Here is a 22,738-nt window from a genome sequence, read left to right on the forward strand (position 1 = left end):
ACAGACCGGTGCATTGGTTTTCGTAGCTGTTTATAAATTACTTTATTGCATCTAAAAATTCCAGGTCCAGTTACAATAGTCACATGGTCAGGATGATGGGTTCATATTTTCTTAAGGATTTTGGACCCCATCAGCTGAGGAAAGGTTTTCGGGGACCTGGGAATCTACTGTTAGCGTGTCGGTGCTGTTTCCTGGAAAAGGGCATCGAGTCTGCTTTCTTGCCCATGGACTCCCACACACCGGGATGTGCCCCAGTTCTCGCCACACATCAGAAAGTCTGTTTATTTTCTTCTAAGAAACCTGTGAACTTGGTATATGTGCACGCCACTTGCAGTCAGCATTGCTCAATGGGTCTGATTTTTTGTTTGTGGAGAAAGAATGGACCCTCTGCAAACCTGGTTAACACGGCTAAGTGTTAGTCTCCTAACACGAACAGGACTGTCAACATATGAGCAGACACTGGAGCGTTAATGATTTTCTAAAAGACCCGAAAGTCATTGCACATTGTAATTTGAATTACCTACAGTTTTGAATTAACCCTTTGCGGTCGTATTAAATTTGGACATGGGTGTCGTACTGGTTGGAATTAAGAGCTTTCAGAGAAATTATGAACTGATACATGAATGGAGTTAAGATTTGTACAGTTCCTTGCTGTGGTGGCTGAGAGCAGACATACGACTGGAACGGTAAAAAAGCTTTGGTGGCTGAGAGTAGACAAACGACTGCAAAGGGTTAATGTTCAAATGTATTAAAATTAGGCAGGCCTAATATTTTATGTATAAATTTAGAAATATAGACAGATATAGGCAGACATAATGTCGAAAATCAAAGTAATAGAAAGGCATAAGCTGATTCACTCTTTATTGGCAGAAAGAGAAATTGGAGATATCTGTTTAAGCTTTTTAACATTATGACCAAACCAAAGGCCTCCCTCCTACATAAAATAAAGATGGATGGAGCAGAAGCCTTAGCAAGAAATTATAAAATATTTTAAATATCATAACAGGTGATGGTCAGTTTCTTATTTAGGCAGGTTTTTTCACCAGCAAGGAAACTGATAGAAACCCTTATCATTTTGTTTGAAGAGCGTAAGTCCTGAAATGACTGTCTGCATATAAAAGTGTCGTGAAGACTAAGTTTAGAATGAGCTCATGCAAAGTGCTCTGCACACAAAATAAATAACCTACGTTCCACACTAGGCATAATAGCAGGACAGGAATGGTTACGTTGACTCTGGCCACTGCTCCCTGGCACTGTCTCAGCCAGGTTCTCCCAAACGCAGCACGAGGCAGGGCTCCTGGGGCGGCCAGGCAGCAGGGCCCGTCAAGAAAGATGTGTGTGGTCAGTGCACACTCATGCCAGATGCTCTGAGGGAAGTTGTGTCTTGGACTGGCCCATGGGAGGCAGGTGGGACAGGGAAATCTGTCCCCTCTCTCCCATCTCCTGTTTCCCATGTTGGAGTTCACTCTGAGGCAGACCAAGTCCCTCCTGCGCCTGCTGGATTGAACCATCGGGTCTCTGTAGGAGCCCAGTCTGGATACCAGATCCAAACCCTGCAGTGGGAGGTGATCCAGGTCCGAAAATAGTAAGAGGAGCCTGAACCCCCAGGGTGCCGCCAGTCAGCCTGGCCGCACGGGGCGGAGGGAAGGGGCCCACTGCCCGGAGCAGGGACGGGTCAGTTCCAGCCAGCAGAACCATGGGGGCCTAGGCGCCGCTACAGGGGGCTCAGTGGGGTGCAAGCAGCACTGAGGAAACCTGGGGGAGCACATGAGGTTTGGGTCTGATACAAGAGTCATTGTACAATTTCTCACTTGCTATTTATACATTTGAAATATTTAATACTAAAAAATAAACGACAGCCCCGGACGAGTAGCTCAGTTGGTTAGAGATTCAATCCAACGTGCCAAGGTTGCCAGTTCAGTCCCAGTGAGGGCGCATACGAAAATCAACCAAGGACACATAAGTAAGTGGAATGAGATCCAGCCCCCCACAACCATGTGTGTGTTTGTCTCTCTCAAAATCAATCAATAAAAATTTTTAAAAATGATAATGAAAAAGTAGCTTCAAAGCTTGAGAATGCAGCATAATGCTAACAGGTCACAGAAAGAGAACAACATTTTCTTATATTTTCTTCCATTTCTCCAACAAGGAGAGTGGCACAATTGCTTGAATGAAAGTATAGATCATCTGCGCATCAAATTTGAAAAATTTAAGTTCTGAAGATGTCGTAGAAAAAAAAACATTTTTCTGTTTTGTTCCAAGAAGTTAGAACCACTTGTTAGAAGTAATAAAAAGAGGGATTTAGTCAGGTTTCCAAAAGCCTTTTAATACTTTTGCCTAACAGTTGGCTGGGCAAGGTTGGCGGGTCCCCTGCTTCCTTTGGTAAGTATTTAAGTAGAGGCTGTATGGTAGCGTGTCAGTATCCCCAGGAAGATATTCTCAGCATAGGTGCGTAATAAAGACATCTGGAAATTTATAAACAATTCAGGTTCCTCAGCCATACCCCAAATACTCCACTGTGGAAGGTCCGATAATGCCAGGAAATCCGCATTTTAAATCATTTCCCATTCTCCCCCAATGCACAGGATTTTTATACAAGTGGTTCAAAGGCTACAGCTTAAGGAAACGTTAGTGATCTTGAAGCCCAACGAGCCTCTGACTATTTGACCGTAATGCGATACTATGTCCTTCCTGCGTGAGGTGCTAGTGGACTGGCCTGGGGCGCGGTGACTTAGACCTCAGCCCTGGCTAGTCCTCACTAGCACTATAGTTCTGGTAAATTTATTTAACCTGCATTGATGAAGTCATTTAATTTGGCTAAAACTGGATTACTTTGGCCCAGCTGCATGACTCAGTGGTTGAGGGACGACCTATGATCCAGGAGATTCCAGTTCGATTCTCGGTCAGGGCACATGCACAGATTTCACGCTCGATCCCCAGTGGGGGGCGTGCAGGAAGCAGCTGATCAATGAGAAACTTCACTGATGTTTCTCTCCCTCTCTCTCCCTCTCCTTTCATCTCTCTGAAATCAAAAACATATTTTTTAAAAAATAAAACTGGATTACTTTATATGATACTTAATGGCAGAATTCTGAGGATCAAAGTTTATGCAAATGTTAAGAATTGAAAAACAATTAAAAGTAGGGACTTTATATCATTAACTTTCCCAAAGGAACAAAATGAGATTGTGCAGGAGATAACACTCTAAAAACCTAAAGATTTTTTAGGACTAAGGAAAAAAAAACTTTTTTCAGTTCATTGTGTTTATAATTGTTAAATTCTGTGCCTTAACTTCTCATTAAGCAAAGCTAAAATGCTTCATTTTCTTGGCAGTTCTTATAGTTTAATTTGTTTCTACTTTATTCTGTGTGGTCGTAAAAGAGAATATTTAGAAGTTATGTTTATTATCTCCTGTAAATTTCATGCTGGGTTATTATAGGGTTCCTATGGTTTTTCCAGTACCAAAAAGGGAAAGGGGGCATTAACTTCCCAGGGCAACTGAGGCATCCAGGTTCAAAGTTCACAAATAATTTAATTATTGCCCACTTGCATTGAATTTCACCTTTGGCTGTAGTACTGAATAAAGAACTGTTATGGAAAAAGGAAGCAGTGAGGCTGTGATTAAAGGTCTACAGTGGGAGGAAGGTGAGGAGGTTGGATTGATGACCTCCTTCTTTCCAAACCCTAGTATAAAAATTAAAGGCCAAAAGCCAGTTAGGAACCAGAGACCAGGGACCAGGGTTATAAGTACTTTGCCACTTTCTTATGTTTGTTATTATTGTTAGCCCTGCCCCACCTTTGCCAGTTGAAATAAAAACTCTTTAAAAGGAAAAAGATAAGAACATAGAAAATATGTCAAAATTATAATTAAAATTGAATATATCAAAATGTATGGGATGTAGCTAAAGCAGTATATACAGGCACATTTACAGCTTAAAATGTTTGCATTAGTAAAAAGGAAAGGTTTAAAATCAGTTGTGGTGCTTTCTATATTTAGAAGTTAGAATTTTTTTAAAAAATGGAAATTAAACCCAAGTAAGAAGGAAATAAGAAAGATGTGAGCTAAAATCAATAAAATAAAAACAAATAAAAATCGATAAGATTAACAAAGCACAAGTGGTTCTTTGGGAGAAACTGAAAAGTTGTTAAATCCATAGCAGTACTGTCTGAGCACTAAAGAAAGAAAGAGAAATCAGGATGTAACAGCTGTTTACAGGATACTGAACCACTATCCATTTGGCAATTTAGAGTTTTCCTAAAGTAAAACGGACAGAGTCCTGAGCAGCACATACCACACTGACAAGATGAATAAAAATGTGGGTAGCCCTCCGTCTACTGAAGTGTTTGAATTTGTTATCAAAGAATTTCCTTCAAAGGTGGTTTTACTGGTGAAGTCTACCAAACTTTTTTTCTTTCCTGCTAGTTCAAGTTCCTTTTGTTATGGTTCCCATTATACTTGCACAAGAAGGGCCTTTTTTGGTAGTTCAAAGGGCAGCAATGAAGTAACCATACCCTTCACTCGTGGTGGCCACTGGGGTAGGGAGCTGACAGATGGTCCATCAGAAGCAAGCCTGGGGCTTTTCATGGATGGATATGGTACGTGATGTGGAACATTCCCTTGGAAATGAGTCTGTCTCGCTGGATCTGAATGCCAAGCACTGCGTTCGGGCTGTCCAGACGGTCACTGTGCCACCGTGAGAGAAGGCAGTTGGAGGATGCTGCAGACAGAGCTGTAAGCAGCAGGGAGAGCCACAGAGAAACAGAGCTGTCATCCTGATGTGGTCGTGGACTTCTAGATGAACCATCTCCAGGAGCCAGCTGCCATCTTTCATTTATATAAAACAATAATATTTTCATTTCTGTTGAGCTAGTTTGAACTAGTTTTCTGTTACTTGCAATAAGAAATGTTTGCACAAATCCTACATTAAGACCATATTTGAATCACTAAACTTTAAAATGTTGTAATATGTAGTAGAGCAAGCCTGCCATCATTATTTATTATGCCTCCCAAACTCTCAACTTTTCTAATACTTTAAATCCTTCCAGATAACACTTTAAATCATTTTATCAAGTTCCAAAAAATCCGCATTGGGGGTTTAGTTATAATTTTGTTAAAATTATCGATTAATTTGTAGAAAATTGACACCTTTATGGTTTGTTAATTATGAACATGTTGAATTCCCAGTTTATTCATATTATTTTTGGTGACAAAGCACCACAAGTGAGTTACTTAAGCAGAAGTTTATTGTTTCAGCTCTAAACCTTGAAATCACGCCTCTCCTTGCAGCTGTGAGGGAGAATTTGCTCAGGGCTGCCCCTGGCTTCGGGTGGTGGCTCCTTCACTCTGACAGGGCCACGCCAATGGCATTTTCCCTGTGAGGGTGTCTGTCCATATTTCTTCTATTATGAGGGCAGCAGTTATGTTGGGTTAAGCAAGGCCCACCCTTAATGACCTCATTTTAACTGATTACCTCTGCAGAGACCCTATCTCCAAATGGGGGCACATGAGGTACTGGGCAAGGGCACCAACGTAACTTTGGTAGATGGGACACAATTCGCCCCGTCCGTCCTGAAGTAATGGGCCTGCGTTTCAAGTGGATCAGTATGTCTCAAACTGACGTTCAAGGGTGCGACCTTTGGTGTCAGTGAATTCTCTATAAGATTTTAATTTTTTAATGTTCCATCTTCAATATAAAAATCAGTTCTTTAAGTTAATGCTGGTTAATTTCTCATGTCACCTGGTCTTAGTTACCCAGACGTCGCTAGGAGCCTGAGGAGGCTGAGGTGGTGAGTGTCCTGTGAGGAGAAAACCAGAGAGAGCGCGATGGAGATAAATAGAAAGATAGATGGAGATAAACAGAGATATAGAGATAGCGGTAGAGATAGAGATGGCGATGGAGATAGAGGAGAGAGAGACAGAGAGAGGGAGGGCGGGGGAGAGGCAGGGAGGTGTCCGGCTCTGCAGACGTGTGGAGGGTCCCCCTCTGGTCTTGAGCTGAGTGATGATGGACGGAAGCATCTGAGGAAACTACCTGAGTCCAGGGAGAGAATCGCCTGAAAGAATTTTCTCAGGCTAAAGGCAGAAAAGAGGAGTCAGAGGGACTGATATTGTGACAAGAACTCAGCCCCCTGTTGCTGGCTCTAAAGATGGAGGAGGGATGCCCGGCCGGCGTGGCTCAGCGGTTGAGCGTCGACCTAGGATCCAGGCGATCGGGGTTCGATTCCCGGTCAGGGCACAGGCCCGGGCTGCGGGCTCATCCCCAGTGGGAGGCGTGCAGGAGGCGGCCGATCAATGACTCTCTCATTATTGATGTTTCTCTCTTTCCCTCCCTCTCCCTTCCTCTCTCTGAAATCAATAAAGATATATTTTAAAAATAAGTAAAAAGACAGAGGAAAGGAGAAAGGACAGAGAGCACAGGGGCCTGGGGGCTGAGAATGACCCAGCCGACAGCCAGCAAGGACGGGCCTCCTACCCACAGCTGCACGGGGCTAGTGCTGCCAGAGTCTGGCAGGAGCTTGAAGCGCCTCCGCCCGCGGCCTCGGGGACGGGCGCCCTGCCAGCCTTGAGTCACCCAGAGGGCCCAACGCACAGGACCCGCCGAGGCACAAGCCAGGCTGCCGACCGCAGAGCTGAGCTAACAGGTGTGCGGTTCTAAGCTGCCACGCCCGTGGTGCTTTGTTTTGACAGCGATAGAAAGTGAAAACCAGCAGAGACACAGTAACCTACCAGTAGCGTCTGAGATGACAAGTACGTGAGGTGGATTAAGAGAAGCAGGGGCTGTAGAGGAAAGAATGGTGAACTTGAAGAAGTAGCAGAAAGGAAACCCAGCTGAAACACAGAGAAAAGAGACTGAAATGGGAGCTTTATTTAGAAAATAAATTAGCACAAAAAATACTTGATCATCTCGGTAGATGCAGAGAAAGGATTTAACAAAATCCAATACCCTTCATGATAAACAAAACAAAACTCTTAGCAAACAAAAAAATAGAAATTTTCTCACCCTGACAACAGTTCTACAAAAAACCCCAACTAACTGCATAATTAGCAGTGAAAGGCTGAATGCTTTTCCCCAGCGCCAGGAACAAAGCAGAAGTGAGCACTGTCCGGCGAGCACTGCTGTCTGCCTGCGGGGGGCGCAGCAAGAAGGTGAAGTAAAGGGCGTCTGACGGAGAGGGAGAAGCCAAGGCTTCCCCGGGCAAACTCGGGACACGTGCTGCTTACACAGGCGCGCGGGGCAGGCCCGCGCCCGTGCTCACGAACCTGCCCTGCTCTCTGCAGCCCGAGGGCGTGGCGCCTCCCGCAGGTGGACACCCGCCCCTTTCCCCGGAACAGGCTCACTCGCTGGGCCGGTGCTCCCGGGCCACCGCGCGCCGGGGTCACACCCTCCGTCACCCCATCACTGTCCCCGGCGCCCTCGGGCTCTGACATCCCCGCAGGCTGCAGGCACCCCATCCAGTCACCACGGCCACCAGCCTGGGCACCTTCCCCCCGTCTAGGCGCCTTGCTCAGCCTCAGCAGCCACCTCCAGGCTGCCCACCACCTTCGCTGTGCTCTCCCGGGAAGCAGCCCCCTCGGGCCGCTACCATGGCCCTCGTCACCCAGGGCCCCGCCAGTGGGTTTTAGGCTGAACTATTAAGGAGGGGTGCATGGGAGGGGGGAGGGAGGGGGGGGGAGGGAGGGAAAGGAAGGAAGGAAGGAAGGAAGGAAGGAAGGAAGGAAGGGGGAGGGAAGGAAGGAAGGAAGGAAGGAAGGAAGGAAGGAAGGAAGGAAGGAAGGGGGGAAGGAAGGGGGGAAGGAAGGGGGGAGGGAGGGAGGGAGGGAGGGAGGGGGGGAAGGAAGGAAGGAAGGGGGAAGGAAGGGGGGAAGGAAGGGGGGAAGGAAGGGGGGAAGGAAGGAAGGAGGGAGGGAGGGAGGGGGGAAGGAAGGAAGGAAGGAAGGAAGGAAGGAAGGAAGGAAGGAAGGAAGGAAGGAAGGAAGGAAGGAAGGGGGGGGAGGGAGGGAGGGAGGGAGGGAGGGAGGAAGGAAGGAAGGAGGGAAGGAAGGGGGGGGGAGGGAGGGAAGGGAGGGAGGGAGGGAGGAAGGAAGGAAGGAGGGAAGGAAGGAAGGAGGGAGGGAGGGAGGGGGGAAGGAAGGAAGGAAGGAAGGAGGGAAGGAAGGAAGGAAGGGAGGGGGGAAGGAAGGAGGGAGGGAGGGAGGGAGGGGAGGGGAGGGAGGGAGGGAGGGAGGGAAGGAAGGTCTTTCTGTTTCCTGACTATTCCTTACTTTCTTGCTAAATCGTCTATGGTGTTTCATAAGGTGGTTTTGCTGTGTGATACTATCTACTAAAAGCAACTGTATGCAAACAAAATTCCGCTACTAGGTATATACCCAACTGTATGTACATGTGTGCACCCTGAACATGTGTGTGCATGTGTGTGTGTATAAATATCAACTATATATAATGATATTTGTCATAGAAGCATTATCCATAGTCGCTAAATGCTGCGGGAAAATGTCCTTCAACAGTTCCGTGGACTAATTCCCTACTATGTGCTGTGGTCCCACAACCGAGTACATACCCCAGTGAAAATGAGCGGGGACGTGTCCCAGGCGGCGTGAAAGAAGCCAGGCCCCAAACAGCAAACACTGCCTGATTCCCAGCAGGCAAAAGCAGCCTGTGGTTTCAGTCCGCTTGAGGGAAGAGGGGCTGGTGGCTGAGATGGGCCCCGGCTCTTGAAAGGGCCTGGTGGTTGCCTTCACTTTGTGCTGACCCAGTGGTGCAGTTGTTGGCACATTTTCAGCACCTGTGGTACGTGAATAACAATGTTGACTTACAGGAACATTGGTTTTCATATTTTGTTTCATATTGTCACTTGTTTTTCCTGGGAGGGATGGTTAGGGTGGCTCCCCCCACACACCCCAGAAATGAAGCGTCTCCTCGCTACTTTGTGTGGATTTTTAAATATCACTTTACGGAAACAGGAAAAAGCCCCAATCCCTCAGTCTGGCTTTTACTGGATGGTGGGATCCGGCAGGACAGCACTGTGCCTGGGTCTGCTTTTACTCAGCAGGGCCTAGAATATTTCCAGGAGAGGCAGCTGTCCAATGGTCTGCAAATGAAACGCTTTTGGGTTCACAGTGGCATCTGGCTTTCTTGAATGGCACCCACTTGGAGGGGCCTTGGTCTCCTCTGGTTTAAGCTGTGGATTTGGGGGCTTTTCGTTGGAAGACACAGCTGTGCATCCTGCGTCAACATTTCGGTCGAACGCTCCGTGGTACTGAAACCGTTCCGGCTGCGGTAGAGAAACTGTGCGGCCTGATCTCGCCACCGGAGAAGGCGAGGAGAGATCAGGGCCGGGAGGCAGGGGGCGGGTCTAGGACACGCAGCTTCCACCGGCCCCAGCTGCAGGCCGGGTGCCTCCCTGGGATCACCGACTGGGGCGGAGGCCTGGAGCCTGGAGCCCGGGAAAGCGCCCTCCTCCTGCCAGCTGAGCACAGCAGGCCTGCCCCATACACTCGCTGCACCATCACCTTACACCCCGGGGGGGGGGGGGGGGGCTGCCACCTGCAGGGCCACGTGCCAGTGGAAGTGGGAGCCGATGCCCCTGCTGGGGCCGCTATGGCAGGGTCTCCAATGTTGCAAAATGCTGTTTATCCTCTCAGTTCATATTCTGAAACTTCTCTGAAGAGGCTTCACTTTTGTCTCCTGAAAACATATTTCTTCTCCTTTCTCTCTTTGCCCTGAAACATTGCCATGACTGCCAGATTGTTGAACACTTTGGAGTTTATTTGTAAGGATGGGTTTTTGTAGTGACTTTGTTGCTGTACATTTCCTCTAGTCATTTTTTTTCGCTATCTTGAATTTTGGGACTAATTTTTGGTTTGGAGAATGAGGGAACGGCTGCCCGGCAAGTTCGAGCTGCTCTCTCCACAGGTGTTTGCGCAGCTTTGGTTGACACCCCACGGGGTCAGCCCTCAAAGCACCGAGGGAAGGGCTGTGTGTGTGGCTTACTTGTCTGGGTGGCTGCTGGAGGTTTACAATATGAAACTCTTTTCAAACAGTGTCTCACGGCCCTGTTGGGAATAAGCAACAGAGCAGAGCCGTAAAGATTGGGCAGTAGGCAGCCCGGGCACCGTCTGGGCGGCTCCGCTTCGCTCTCATTCCCTTGCGATCATGCATCCAGCAGGTAGCCACTCAGTGCCTCCCTTAGCCAGACACAACTCGGCCCTGTGCACACCCCGTAGCAAAATGAATACGGCGCGTTTCCTAAGGTTTAAAATCTGTTTTCTCTTCCAGAGTGGGGATCGCAGAGTCTCACCCCATTGCACTGTCACGAGAATTAAATGATACAGCGCCCAGCACTACTCTGTTCCCGAACAAAGCTCAGCCAATAATACCTTTATCACACTGACCAAGCTTCAGGCATGCGGTGAACCCGCTGCATTGGGCGCCCCTGCTGTTTTCAGTTGTTTCAGGTTTTCTTTTTTTTAATTTATCTTTATTGTTGAAAGTATTACAGATTTCCCCTTGGATCCCTCCTCCCCACATCCATACCCCTCCCAGGCCTTCACCACACTATTGCCTGTGCCATGGGTTATGCATCTACTCATTTAAGCTCTTTGATTAATCTTCCCCCACCTACTCCCCAACCCTCGCCTCCCCACTGAGATCCCTTAGTCTGTTCCATGCTTCTGTGTCTCTGGATCTATTTTGTTCCTCAGTCTATTTTGTTTATTAGATTCCACATATGAGTGAGATCATGTAAAACTGAACCAGGAAGAGTCAGAAAAACTGAATAGGCCAATAACAACTGATGAAATCGAAGCAGCAATAAAAAAAACTCCCAACAGACAAAAGCCCTGGTTTGGATGGCTTCACAGGGGAGCTTTCTAATTATTTAAGTTGTAGGGTTAGATAGTTTACTAAAAATGTTTCTTGCTTTTTGAGGTAGGCCTGTAGTGCTATGAACTTTCCTCTCAGGACTGCTTTTGCTGTGTCCCATAGATTTTGGATTGCTGTGTGTTCATTTTCATTTGTTCCCAGGAAGTTTCTGATTTCTTTCTTGATCTCTTTGGTAACCCACTCATTGTTTAATAACATGTTACTTAGCCTCCATGTGTTTGAATATTTTTGAGTGTTTTTACTGTAGTTGATTTCTAATTTCATGCCATTGTGATCAGAGATGCTTGATATGATTTCAATCTTCTTGAACTTGTAGAGACTGATTTTGTGTCCTATCTTTGAGAATGACCCATGTGCACTTGAGAGGAACATATATTCTGCAGCTTTGGGGTGAAATGTTCTGTAAATATCAATTAAATCCACCTGGTCTAGTGTGCCATTTAGAGTCACTGTTTCTGTGTTGACTCTTTGTTTGGAAGATGTATCCAGTGAAGTCAGTGGGGTGCTAAAGTCCACGACTATGACTGTATCGGTGTTGATTTCTCCCTTAAAGTCCTTAAGGATATTATTGATATGTCCTTATTTATTGCCATTTTAATGCTTTACACCTATGTTTCTCTCTCTCTTTCTTATTATTACAGTAGTCCCTTCAACATTTCTTGCAATGCTTCTATTTCTACTTCTAATTACAGCACTTCCTTTAACATTTCCTGCAGTGCTGGTTTGGTGGTGATAAACTCCTTCAGCCTTTTTTTTTTGTCTGGGAAGCTCTTTATTTCACCATCTATTTTGAATGATAGCCTTGCTGGATAGAGTCTTGGTTTCAGATCCTTGTTTGGCATTACCTTGAATACTCCATGCCATTCCCTTCTGGCCTGTAGAGTTTCTGATGAGAAATCAGCTGACAGCCTAATGGGAGCTCCTTTACAGGTAACATTGTTTTTCTCTTGCTGCCTTTAATATTCTGTCTTCATTTTTAATTTGTGGCATTTTAATTATGATGTGTCTGGACATGGGCCTCTTTGGGTTCTTCTTGCTTGGGACTCTCTGTGCCTCTTGAAGTTGTGTGACTTTTTCTTTGACCAGGTTAGGGAAATTTTCTGCCATTATTTCATCAAACAGGTTCTCTAACCCTTGCTTACTTTCGACTTCCTCTGGCACTCCTATGATGCAAATATTGTTATGTTTCATGTTGTCCCACAGCTCCCTAGACAGTCCTCCTGTTTTTTAATTGTTTTTTCTTTTTGGATCTCTGATTGAGTGATTTTTCTACCCTGTCTTCTAATTCGCTGATCTGATCCTCAGCTTCCTGTAATGAACTGTTTATTCCTTCCAATGTATTCTTTATTTCTGCTATGTCATTCTTCATTTCCTTCATGGTTTCCATATCTTTTTTCATGCTGTTGAGCATCCTTACAATCAGTATTCTGATCTCTATATCTAACAGATTGCTTATCTACATTTCATTTAGCTCTTTTTCTGAAGACTTCTCTTGTTCTTTTGTTTGGGGCTTGTTTCTTTATCTCCCCATTTTGGCTGCCTATTTTGGTTTGTTTCTATGTATTAGGTAGGCCTGCTAGGACTCTCAGTCTTTTTGGAAGTTCTCTGCTGCTGGCCAATGTCAGATGCTGTTTGTGACTGGCCCTGACCCTGTTTGGAGCTACCAACAACCCTCAGCTTGAGGTCTCCTCTGCTGGAGCTGGCTGTGTTTGGACAAGACCAAGATGCACACCAAAGTCTCCTTTTCCAAGACCCAGGTCCAGAAGCAGATCAGGCAAAAACTCAAAGCACTCTGAGGTCTGCCTCTGCCTACAGGCTGATTAATCTGATTCTCTTAATGAGTCCCAGGCTGTAGGAACTCCACAGGGTAGGGTGAGAGGTTTTCCAGAAGGTGGGGTAATTGCTTCCCCCTCAGGCAAAAACTGCTTGGAAGGTAAATGTCTGCCTGAGAATGATGTCCTCTGTCATATGGGGGAATGACTCGGCACAGGAATCCAGAGGAATGCCCTCTGAGCTCTGTCTCCAAAGCCCACGACCCTAGATCCTCCTCACACAGCTCCAGTCCACTCTGCCCTCCCTCCACCAGAGCCCAAGGTGAGTGGCTACACACAAAACTTTGTGTGTTGGCCTTTAAGAGGGTGACTGTATTTCCAGCCATCTCTCCCTGGAAGAGAGAAACCCTGCTGCTATTCACAGCCAGATGTTATATGGGCACCTTTTTCAGCTCTGGTGCTCTAGGCCGGGGAACCCAGCCTGGGGTTTAGGCCCCAAAGTCCTCAGTGGGAACCCCCCTCAGCTGAGATCTCCCTCTGGACCTTTAGCTGCTGCCAGTGGGAGCCCAGCCAGTCCTCTTATACCTCCGCACTTCCTACCAGTCTCTATGGGGTCTCCTCTTTTCCTCCTTGGTCATGAGGGTGCTCTCCAGCTTGTCTTCAGTTGCAGTTGATTATTCAGGATGGTGTTCCTGTATTTTAATGGTAATTCCAGTTTCGTCCCGGAAGAGTGTCGGTGTAGCTTCCACTCAGTCTGCCACCAGCTTTAATCTCCTCAAGGTCCCTGTTCTTAATGTTTGCATCTCACTGTGAGATATGAGATCCGTTGTTTCAGTTTAAAATGCTGCAGAGTCTCATTTCAATTAGGGTTTTTGATCACTCCACAGCAGTCTTAGCAATGGGACTGTAATGAATTGAGTCTGCCCCAAGGTGACACTTTCCTTTGGCACTTAAGAGAAACTTGAAGGATAGGCAGGTGGTGTTTATCATTTAAATTTGCTTATGGAAGCTGACAGCCTCTAGTTCCCCTGTGTCCCTTGGCTGGACGTTATCTTCCACGCAATTTGCACTCACCTTCCACCTCATGTTCCCAAGTCAATTACAAAGCACGTTATATACTTTTAAATTTGTTTTAATCCCCTTGGTGAGAATTTTGAGAAGGGAGTGGATCACTCTGTAAACGTGCTGGCAGGCTGGTGCTGTGTGGCTGCCTTCCAGAGCAGCTCTCCTCTTCTCTCCTTCCTCCCTGCCCCCAATCTTACTGTTTCTCTTATTGTCAAGCTCAGCCTGAACTCTTTGCCATGTCTTTGGTTCCAGAACCTTCTCACCTCTGCTGGGGGAGAGTAAGATCATGGCTTTCTTTTCCTATCCTTAGTCATTTTCACTGAGCTGCAGTCAAACACCCAGAACCCCCAGACCTTCATCACTATGGTCAGCCTTCAGCTCATTCTTGTTGATAAGGTGCGGCTGCCTTTAAGTTGCCTTGTTTCCTAATGCCTTGACCTTGTCTGTTCCTCTCTCAACACCTTATCTTGTCTAACTCCCCACACTGTCTAAAGGAGATCACTGGCCTTACAAATGTTCCTCTTTGGTCTCTGTCCCACCTGCAGGATTCTGTCTGCACCCCACACCCATGTGCCTCACTTTCTCTCCACGGTCACCCCTCCTGCCACTCTCTTTCTCAGGCCCCAGCCTACTCCACCTTGTCATCTGGGATATCCACGTGGTCCAAACTTCCAATGTTTCGAGTTAGAAATAGCAGAGACAAATACCACAAGACCTATTCTCCTCCAGAAATTTTGAAGGATTTTTTTCAGGTGAATATCCCACCAGGTCAGGCTCTGTTCTGAAAATATCCTGGAACGAGAAAGCTGGAACCAAGTGCCTGCGGTGGACACAGGGAGTGGCTCATGCTTCCGTGGTCTGGAAGATTGCTTCCCCTGCAGGACCTGCATGGTAGTCTTTCATTAACTTAGACAGCGAAAGTCAGGGTTTCCCCATGATCCGAATATAAACCGCCTCCTGTCAGAATCTTTGACTGATCCCTGAAGACACCAGCTTTTCCCTTCCCTGCCTCAATGAGTGTCCTTTCCTCCTGCTCCTCAAATATGCCATTAGCCACAGGTGATAGGTATATAAGCCAACTCCCTGCCTCCAGGCCTTTGCACATTTAAATTTTGACTCTAAATTACTTTTGTTGTGGAGTAAATATACAAAAATGATCCATTTGGGTCACTTGAAACCACTTCAGAGGCAGATCTCGGCCTCAGAGAAAATGGTTTCCCAGGGCTCCCCACATGTAAAGCAGCATCTTTCTCTCTGCCATCTTCCTGTCGGGGGTTGGAAGCCACCCATTCCCACTTGAGTCAGTGCGGAGCTTTCCAGGCGGCCCCAGCCGTCAGGGTCGGTGTCATGCTGCCGGCAAACGCTCCTGCCGCCTTCTGATAGAGACCATCTCTCCCTGCTTCACTACGGACCTCATTCCCCCCAACTCTGCGCTTCCCTTGAATATGTTTCCTGGTGTTTTAGTGCAAGTCCAGGTGACTGGAGTCTTACAGTGCCCTGTGACATGATCAGGTCCAGGTGACTGTGGAGAGTCTTACAGTGCCCTGTGACATGGTCAGGTCCAGGTGACTGTGGAGAGTCTTACAGTGCCCTGTGACATGATCAGGTCCAGGTGACTGGAGTCTTACAGTGCCCTGTGACATGGTCAGGTCCAGGTGACTGTGGAGAGTCTTACAGTGCCCTGTGACATGATCAGGTCCAGGTGACTGTGGAGAGTCTTACAGTGCCCTGTGACATGGTCAGGTCCAGGTGACTGTGGAGAGTCTTACAGTGCCCTGTGACATGATCAGGTCCAGGTGACTGGAGTCTTACAGTGCCCTGTGACATGGTCAGGTCCAGGTGACTGTGGAGAGTCTTACAGTGCCCTGTGACATGATCAGGTCCAGGTGACTAGAGTCTTACAGTGCTCTGTGACATGATCAGGTCCAGGTGACTAGAGTCTTACAGTGCCCTGTGACATGATCAGGTCCAGGTGACTGTGGGGAGTCTTACAGTGCTCTGTGACATGATCAGGTCCAGGTGACTGTGGAGAGTCTTACAGTGCTCTGTGACATGATCCACAGCACCCAGCATGTCAGCATGTTATTAACACGCTAGGAATCAGTTCAACTTTCTGTCTACCCTTCAGCTGGAAATGAGCAGATCAGCTATAGGAGTAGAGGAAGGGTTGTGAGGTTTGTGAGATAGATGGGAAGTAGAATATTAGAGGACTGACGGTGCACCTGCCAGTTTTACGTCCAAGACGCCACGTGGATACTTGGCTCCACGCAGGCCTCTGTCATCTTTGAGCTGCTGTCCCCAACGGCGCCTGTGCTGTGGACCTCCTGCCTCCTGCCGGGCGCCTCTGGCGCTGCAGCATGAGAGGCCTGAGGGTGCCGGTCACCTCTGAGGTTACTCACACACCTGCCACCCCAAACCGCCGCTGAGGAGGTACCTGCGAGGTCGCCCTTGATTGATAGGCGACCGGAACCCTTGGATAAGTCTGCTCTGACTTCCCCAGGGGAGCACAGGTCAGAGCCATTGTCAGGAGCCCCTCGGAATATGGCAGAGGTGGAATACCTGCCCGGGTAGAGCGGTGAAGCGCCGTGTGGGAACAGCCAAAGGAGCCCCTGTGTGGGTAGAACTGCTGTGGGTGGACCACCTGCTGCAGACGGAGCACCTGCTGTGGGCATGACGCGGGGTAGTAAGAAGCTAGGAGAATTACCGGACAAGCGAGAAATAGAGAAACGGAGACAGATAGCTGAACAGCAGTTTGCTGCCATTTAGTAAATCCTATCTTCCCTAAACCAAAGACACTTAAGAGTAAATGGTTTACACTTCTCCCCAACCAGAGGGTAAATAGTTTAAATCACCCAGCTCAGAGAGACAGATGACAGAAATCCAATCAGTGCCATTTGCCAGCCACACCCAAGGAGAGATGAGAGTAAGGGAATAAATCTTATTTTGGCACATCAGCATAAAACTCGTGAATATTCTATTGAGATCCTCCCCTAAGACCCCCCCCTAAACTCCCAGTCTTTACAACACCCTAAAATGAAGGTCCTGGCTCACAGTCTCCCTCCCGAAAGCACTTCTGTGCCTTTCCCCTCCCTCTCCCCCTCTTCTTCCCACAGGCGTGCATCTCCTAAACTCTAAGGGACCCCACAAGACTTGCAACCAGGGAGCAACGGGCTGTAGCAGCTTGTCCCAGGCAAATCCCTTGACCCTGTCCCTAAGGCCCCCTTTTTTCTGATGTCTTAGTGAGCCAAAGCAGCCCAGCCTAGGCTCATTTACCCACCTAGTCCCTCTTCTGTTATCCTAGGCCCTTCCTTGTTTCACTGTCCCCAGCTTTAATAAACACCCTCTAAAATTCACCTGGACTCGAGTTTTAAAACTTTTCCTACACAAAGTCAAGAACCCACACACTACTGGCCAGCCCTAGGCAGGCCCGCTCAGGGCCAGGTCCCCTTTCTGGTAACAGGTAGAGCATCTGATGCTGGTGGAGCACCTGCAGCGGGTGGAGCACCTGTGTGGTGGAAAACCTGCCACAGATGGAGCGCCTGTGTGGTGGAAGACCCGATGCAGGTAAAGCACCTGCTGCAGGTTGAGAACCTGGTGGGGATGCAGCACCTTCAGTGGGTGGAACACCTGCAGCGGTGGGGCATCTGCAGCCCTGGAGCACCTGTGGGAGTTGAGCCCCGCCCACTGGAGCAGTGGCTGGCTTGGCAACATGCCCTGCATTCCTCTCACCCCTTCCCCGTCTGTCCTTTGTGTCCCTCACTCCTGTCCCTGTGCTGACATGTCCTGCCATCACACAAACTACCTGCCCAGAAGACTTTATCTGGGTCCGTTCTTTCAGAGAACCCAGGCTAGGACACCTGTTTAACCAGTTCACTTGGACCAACTGAGGGCTTGGACCTCCGTGGCCACCAGTTCTCTGCTTTGGAGGGAGAGAAAGGACCAGCTGGCAGAGAGAGTCCATCGCAGGGCCACCAGCTACACACACGTTAGCAAAACAAAATCTCACAGACCAATCACACTAATGAAGGGGAGGGAACTGAGTAATTAAGATAAAATCTCCAGGAAAGTGAGAGGGGAAGGGACATGGCTTTAGCAAATGCGTATTTAATGACTTAGCAAAATGAGATGATGAAGCATCGTCGCCTGGGCTGGGGGAGGGTGGGGAGAGACAACCACAACAGAGGCATCTGAGCTCACGTACAACACAGGTCTCAGTGCTGCTGTGGCCCCAGGAATTTAATTTTTAAAATATTTTTATCTTTGACTCAATGTTTGAAGAGCTGGTTCTGTGTAAGCAGCAGGCGGGGGGCCGTGAGTGATGGGGTGGCACACGGGAACCCGCAGACCTGGGAGTGGGCGCCCCAGCAGAGCCGAGTCTGCATCCTCAGGCCCCTCCCATGGAGACAAGGGTCAGGCTCTCTGCTGGTGCCAAAAGCCTCCCTATTTACCCCACAACCACCCTTAGAAGTAGGTGTCCCCATCCCCATTTCACAAACAAAAATGAGGGGCAGCTGGGTTCTTTTTTTTATTTTAAATCCTCACCGAGGATATTTTTTCCATTGCTTTTCAGAGAGAGTGGAAGAGGGAGAGAGAGAAACACCGATGTGAGACTCACATCCACTGGGGATCCAGCGCAGGCCCCTCCGCCCGCGGGCCGCCGCTCTAACCACTGAGCTACCAGCCGGCGGCAGCTGGATTCCTTAGGGCAGGTGAGACCTGAGTCCCGGGCCGTGTTCCTGCTGAGGGGAGCAGGATGCAGAGGACGCTGATGTTCTCTGTCTTCCTTCAACAGTGGGCCACGTGCTGCGTGACTTGGTGAACCGCCTGGAAACCCGCAGGCTGGGGCGGGGTCCAGTGTTCCCAGCGGCCGGAGATTCGACCACCCTCCCCTTGGCCATCGCGGAGCTCGTGGAAAGCTCGCCCTTAATGTTCTAGGTCGCCGGGCAGCCGGTGGGTCTGTTGGGTTGGACTTCGTGTCAGTTCCTGAGGGTGAGTCAAGTCAGAAGAAGGGGTGAAGCGCCAGGAGCTCAGCGGGCAAAGGCCCAGGGCTCTCGCCGGTTCACCTCGCCACCTCCCGTCGCGCCGGGTCCTCCTCTCAGAAGCCGCTCAACCCCGTCTCCGCGATTCACTAACCTGGCTGAGCTACAAGGAGGGAGCCCTACACCGGTACATGCTAAGCATTATCATTTTCAATTATAAGTCACGGTCCAGCACATGACTGCCAACACCACGAGGAAATTATGGATTCAAAAATTATGTAACATGTGGCATCTACGTGCTAGTTGCTGTTGTTACCGGACAGGCTCCGGCCTGGAGCAGGTCTGCCCCAGGCCCGCCTGTAGTGTGTGGGTCCTTGACTCTGTGTAGGAAAGATTTCACAGCGTGAGTCCAGATGGGTTTGAGAGCATGTTTATTAATGCAGGGGACAGAGAAACAAAGGAAGAAATTAGGGCAGAAGAGGCAACAGGGCAGAGCCTAGGGGGTGCTCTGCTTTGGCTCCCTAGAAATGTTATAGGAAAGACGTGAGCCGGGGAGGGGCTGCTTTAGCTCCCTGGGAAGTGAAGGTCACAGTGACAGAAGTGAGCCTGGGCGGGGCTGCTGTTAGCTCACTGGGAAGTCAGAGAAAAAGGGGGCCTTGGAGACAGAATTGGGGTGAGCCCAGGTTGGGCTGCTGCTGCCCACAGCGCCCCTGGCTGCAAATCTCATGGGGACCCTTAGAAATTAGGAAGAAATAAAAAGTTCATTCCCAGGAAGGGCACAGGTGTGCTCTAAAGCGAGCCCACATTGAGGCTTTGTCCTGAGGGCTTTTTATCCATTTTTTTCTCTGCAGGCAAGTATCTTAAGGGTTTCAGTAGAATATTCATCAGCTTTCCAGGTGCATTTTTAATACGCTGATGCATTAAAATGAGTGTATAGGGGAGTCTTGGATAATTCTTTGGTCTCTCTTACTGTTTTACTTTTATCTTAGGTCTGTTTGGCTTTAGTGGGGTTTTTGTTATTTGTTCCCCAACTTCATCCGTCCTTGGGTTTGGCTGGCACGAAGGGCATTAATTGGGCCCTTGCCCTCTATTTCCCAGGCTGGGGTTGTTTAGGCCATGTGTCCTCTGGTTAGGGAGGAGGGTAGAAACCATTTGCTCCCAGGTGTCCTCGGTTGGGGGAGAGAAGGTCTTGCAGATCACGAGCTGGCTGCGAGCTGCCCAAGCTGTTTGGCCTTGTTTAATTTTCTTGCCTCAGTTTCCCCCTTCCACTTGCCCAGGGACTTTCCTAGATTGTTACTATCTTGCTGCACTATGGATACAGAGATTAGTGTTAATAAAAATAATAGCTAAAATTTATATGACATATATATACTGTGTGTCAGGTACTATTCTAATTATATACATTTCTAAATATATGTATTTTTATTTAATTCTCATAATAACCCTATCATTTTCACTTTACAGAAGAGGAAACTGAGGCAAAGGGAGGTTAAGTAACTCAGGAGACAGCCATCCTGAAAGAATTCATTGTGAGTAATACAGAGACAGAGAAACTACCCAATAATGTGATGATGCTATGACAGATGTGTTATCATCATAATTAGCAAGTTAATATTAGTAATAGGAAGAGAGCAGAGGGGAGGCCAGGCATTATGAGCATGTCGTCTGGGCGGCTTCACCAGGAAGCCAAGCTTCACACTCCCCAGGGAGCCACTGGTCCACTCCCTGCAGATCACTGGGGAAAGGGTCCTACAAAGGGGAGATGGGCACATGTGCAGTGAAGTCAGGCGACATAGGGGAGGTGCTGGCCTATCAGTCTAGCCTGGGAACATTGGCTTGGCTAGGAGGGTGGAGCCACTGCAAGCACGTGAAATCTTGGAAGGTTAAAATCCCCAAACGGAGAGTTCCCTCTCCCCTGTTTCCGGAAACATAAGCTAAGCTGCCCCGACGCTGGACTGGACTGGGCTTTAACATGGAACAGAAACTCTGGACCATGGCCTTGATCTTGGCCTGCAGAAGACAAGAATCGACTGCTTCCCTGGCGAGATGGTGGGAGATGGGACCTTGGAGGGGAAACTCCTTTCATGTTACATCATCAATAAAACTTTCCATGAAACCTCACCTCCCGTGGAGGCCTCAGGAAGTTATTTTCCTCAAGGCACCCCAAGAACTTGACTTCCCCCAATAATAGATGGCGACCAGAAGGGACCACCACAGGGAGGAATACTGGCTCGTGGAAAGGGTGGGAAGCACCCTTTCTCTGCTCTTCTCCTGCTAAAGCCTTCAGCAGGGCCCGCAGCCCCCAGACCGGCTTTTCTGGCCCACATGGGGCCACACTCGAGAAAGCCCGACATGGATTATGGTGAGAATGGAACCTTGCCTCCCTGGCCTGGGGGCCTTGTAATTCATTTCTTTCTCTCTCTCCTGTATTGGTTCCTGGATGGGATTTTTTTCTGCCCTCCATCGCCTTGGTTGCGGCTGCTTCAGACTCAGACCCAGGGCCAACTTTGGGGGTCTGGGGTGAGCTGCCCCAGCCCCAGCCCCAGCCCCAGCCCCAGCCCCAGCCCCAGCCCCAGCTGCGTGTGGCCCAGGAAATAACAAGGGCAGGACCCACTTTTCCTGAGCAAGTCCTGGAGCCCCTTGGGCAGTGCAGTCTCAGTGCCCATTACAGCCACCCGGGTGCTCTTGGCCTCCGCGGGGCAGGAGGCTGCTTGGCTTCGGGAAGTGCAAAGTATTGATAATGCATTAATATTGGTTCATCAGTTGTAATATATGCATCACACTAAAGCAAAATGTTAATAATAGGGCTGTGGGGGGTCAAAAATAACTTTCCTTCCACCTTTCCAAGTTCTTCTGGCCGGTAACAATGAAGTCGACATGAGACAGGTTAACAGGAGAAACTGTCTAAAACTGTATCAGGACACACACGTGGGGGAGCCGTAAGGATGCGGGCCCAGGAGGCACTGGGCAGCTGAGGCCTGTATCCATTGTGGGGAGAGGAGAGAGGGCCTGGGGCTTCAGAGGGAAAGCAGGTGTTCCAGGGAGGGAAGGAAGAGCGAGCATGTGCCAGACAAATGCTTGCTGGGCCCCCAGGAACAGAGGGGCCCAGAGGGGAGTCAACGAAGAGCTCTGCTAGATTCCTCCCCATCTGAAACATTTAGCTCCTGACCTCTCCTCCCCAGAGAAGCATCTAGGACTCAGTGTATTTCAGCTCCAGACCCAGAAAAGCGGCAAAACCAGACCAGTGGTGCCAGGGCTGACCTCAGGACCAGCTGCATTGACCAGTGACCCCCTGCCCTGGTGCCGACCAATCAATCAGTGGAGATCCTTACCTGGAAAGGACACACCTGGAAAGCTGCTGAATATTCTTCCCCTGGGACCTCCCCTAAAGTTTTAGGAGGGAGGACCCAGCTCACTCTCCCTCCTGGGAGCTCACCCTCGCCCTCCCCTCCCCTGCCAGGTGAGTTACCATTACCTTCCTCTCTCCCAAGCTCCAAGGGCCCTTCCTTTGCCTCTATAACTTGTTTCCTAAGCCCATTTCTTCTAGGAATTACTTTTTCTTTCTTTCTTTTTTTCTTTTTTTAAATATATCTTTATTGATTTTGGAGAGAGGAAAGGAGAGGGAGAGAGAGAGATAGAAACATCAATGATGAGAGAGCCACTGATCGAGCCCGCAACCCGGGCATGTGCCCTGACCGGGAATCGAACCCCGATCGCCTGGATCCTAGGTCGAAGCTCAACTGCTGAGCCACGCTCGGCCGGGCAGGAATTACTTTTTCTACCTCTATAATTTTATTAAAAATGTCCTCTTATAGTCTGAGCCTCGACTTTGAATTCTTTCCTAGACAGAACCCAAGTACCCAGGTTGCTGAACCCAGGTCCGGCCTGACCCCAGGGGTCTAACGCCTGGTTCCCTTCCTGCCACTGCCAACATTGCCTTCATCTTTCCTCATGTGCAGGCTTGCTGTGTCTTTGTTTGATGACTTTTTGATTTAAACTCAGTTATAATTATTTTGTAATGTTCTACACCGAGCTTGCC

This window comes from Miniopterus schreibersii (assembly GCF_964146895.1).
Source record: "Miniopterus schreibersii genome assembly, chromosome: 21".
In the NCBI taxonomy this organism is placed as follows: Eukaryota; Metazoa; Chordata; class Mammalia; order Chiroptera; family Miniopteridae; genus Miniopterus; species Miniopterus schreibersii.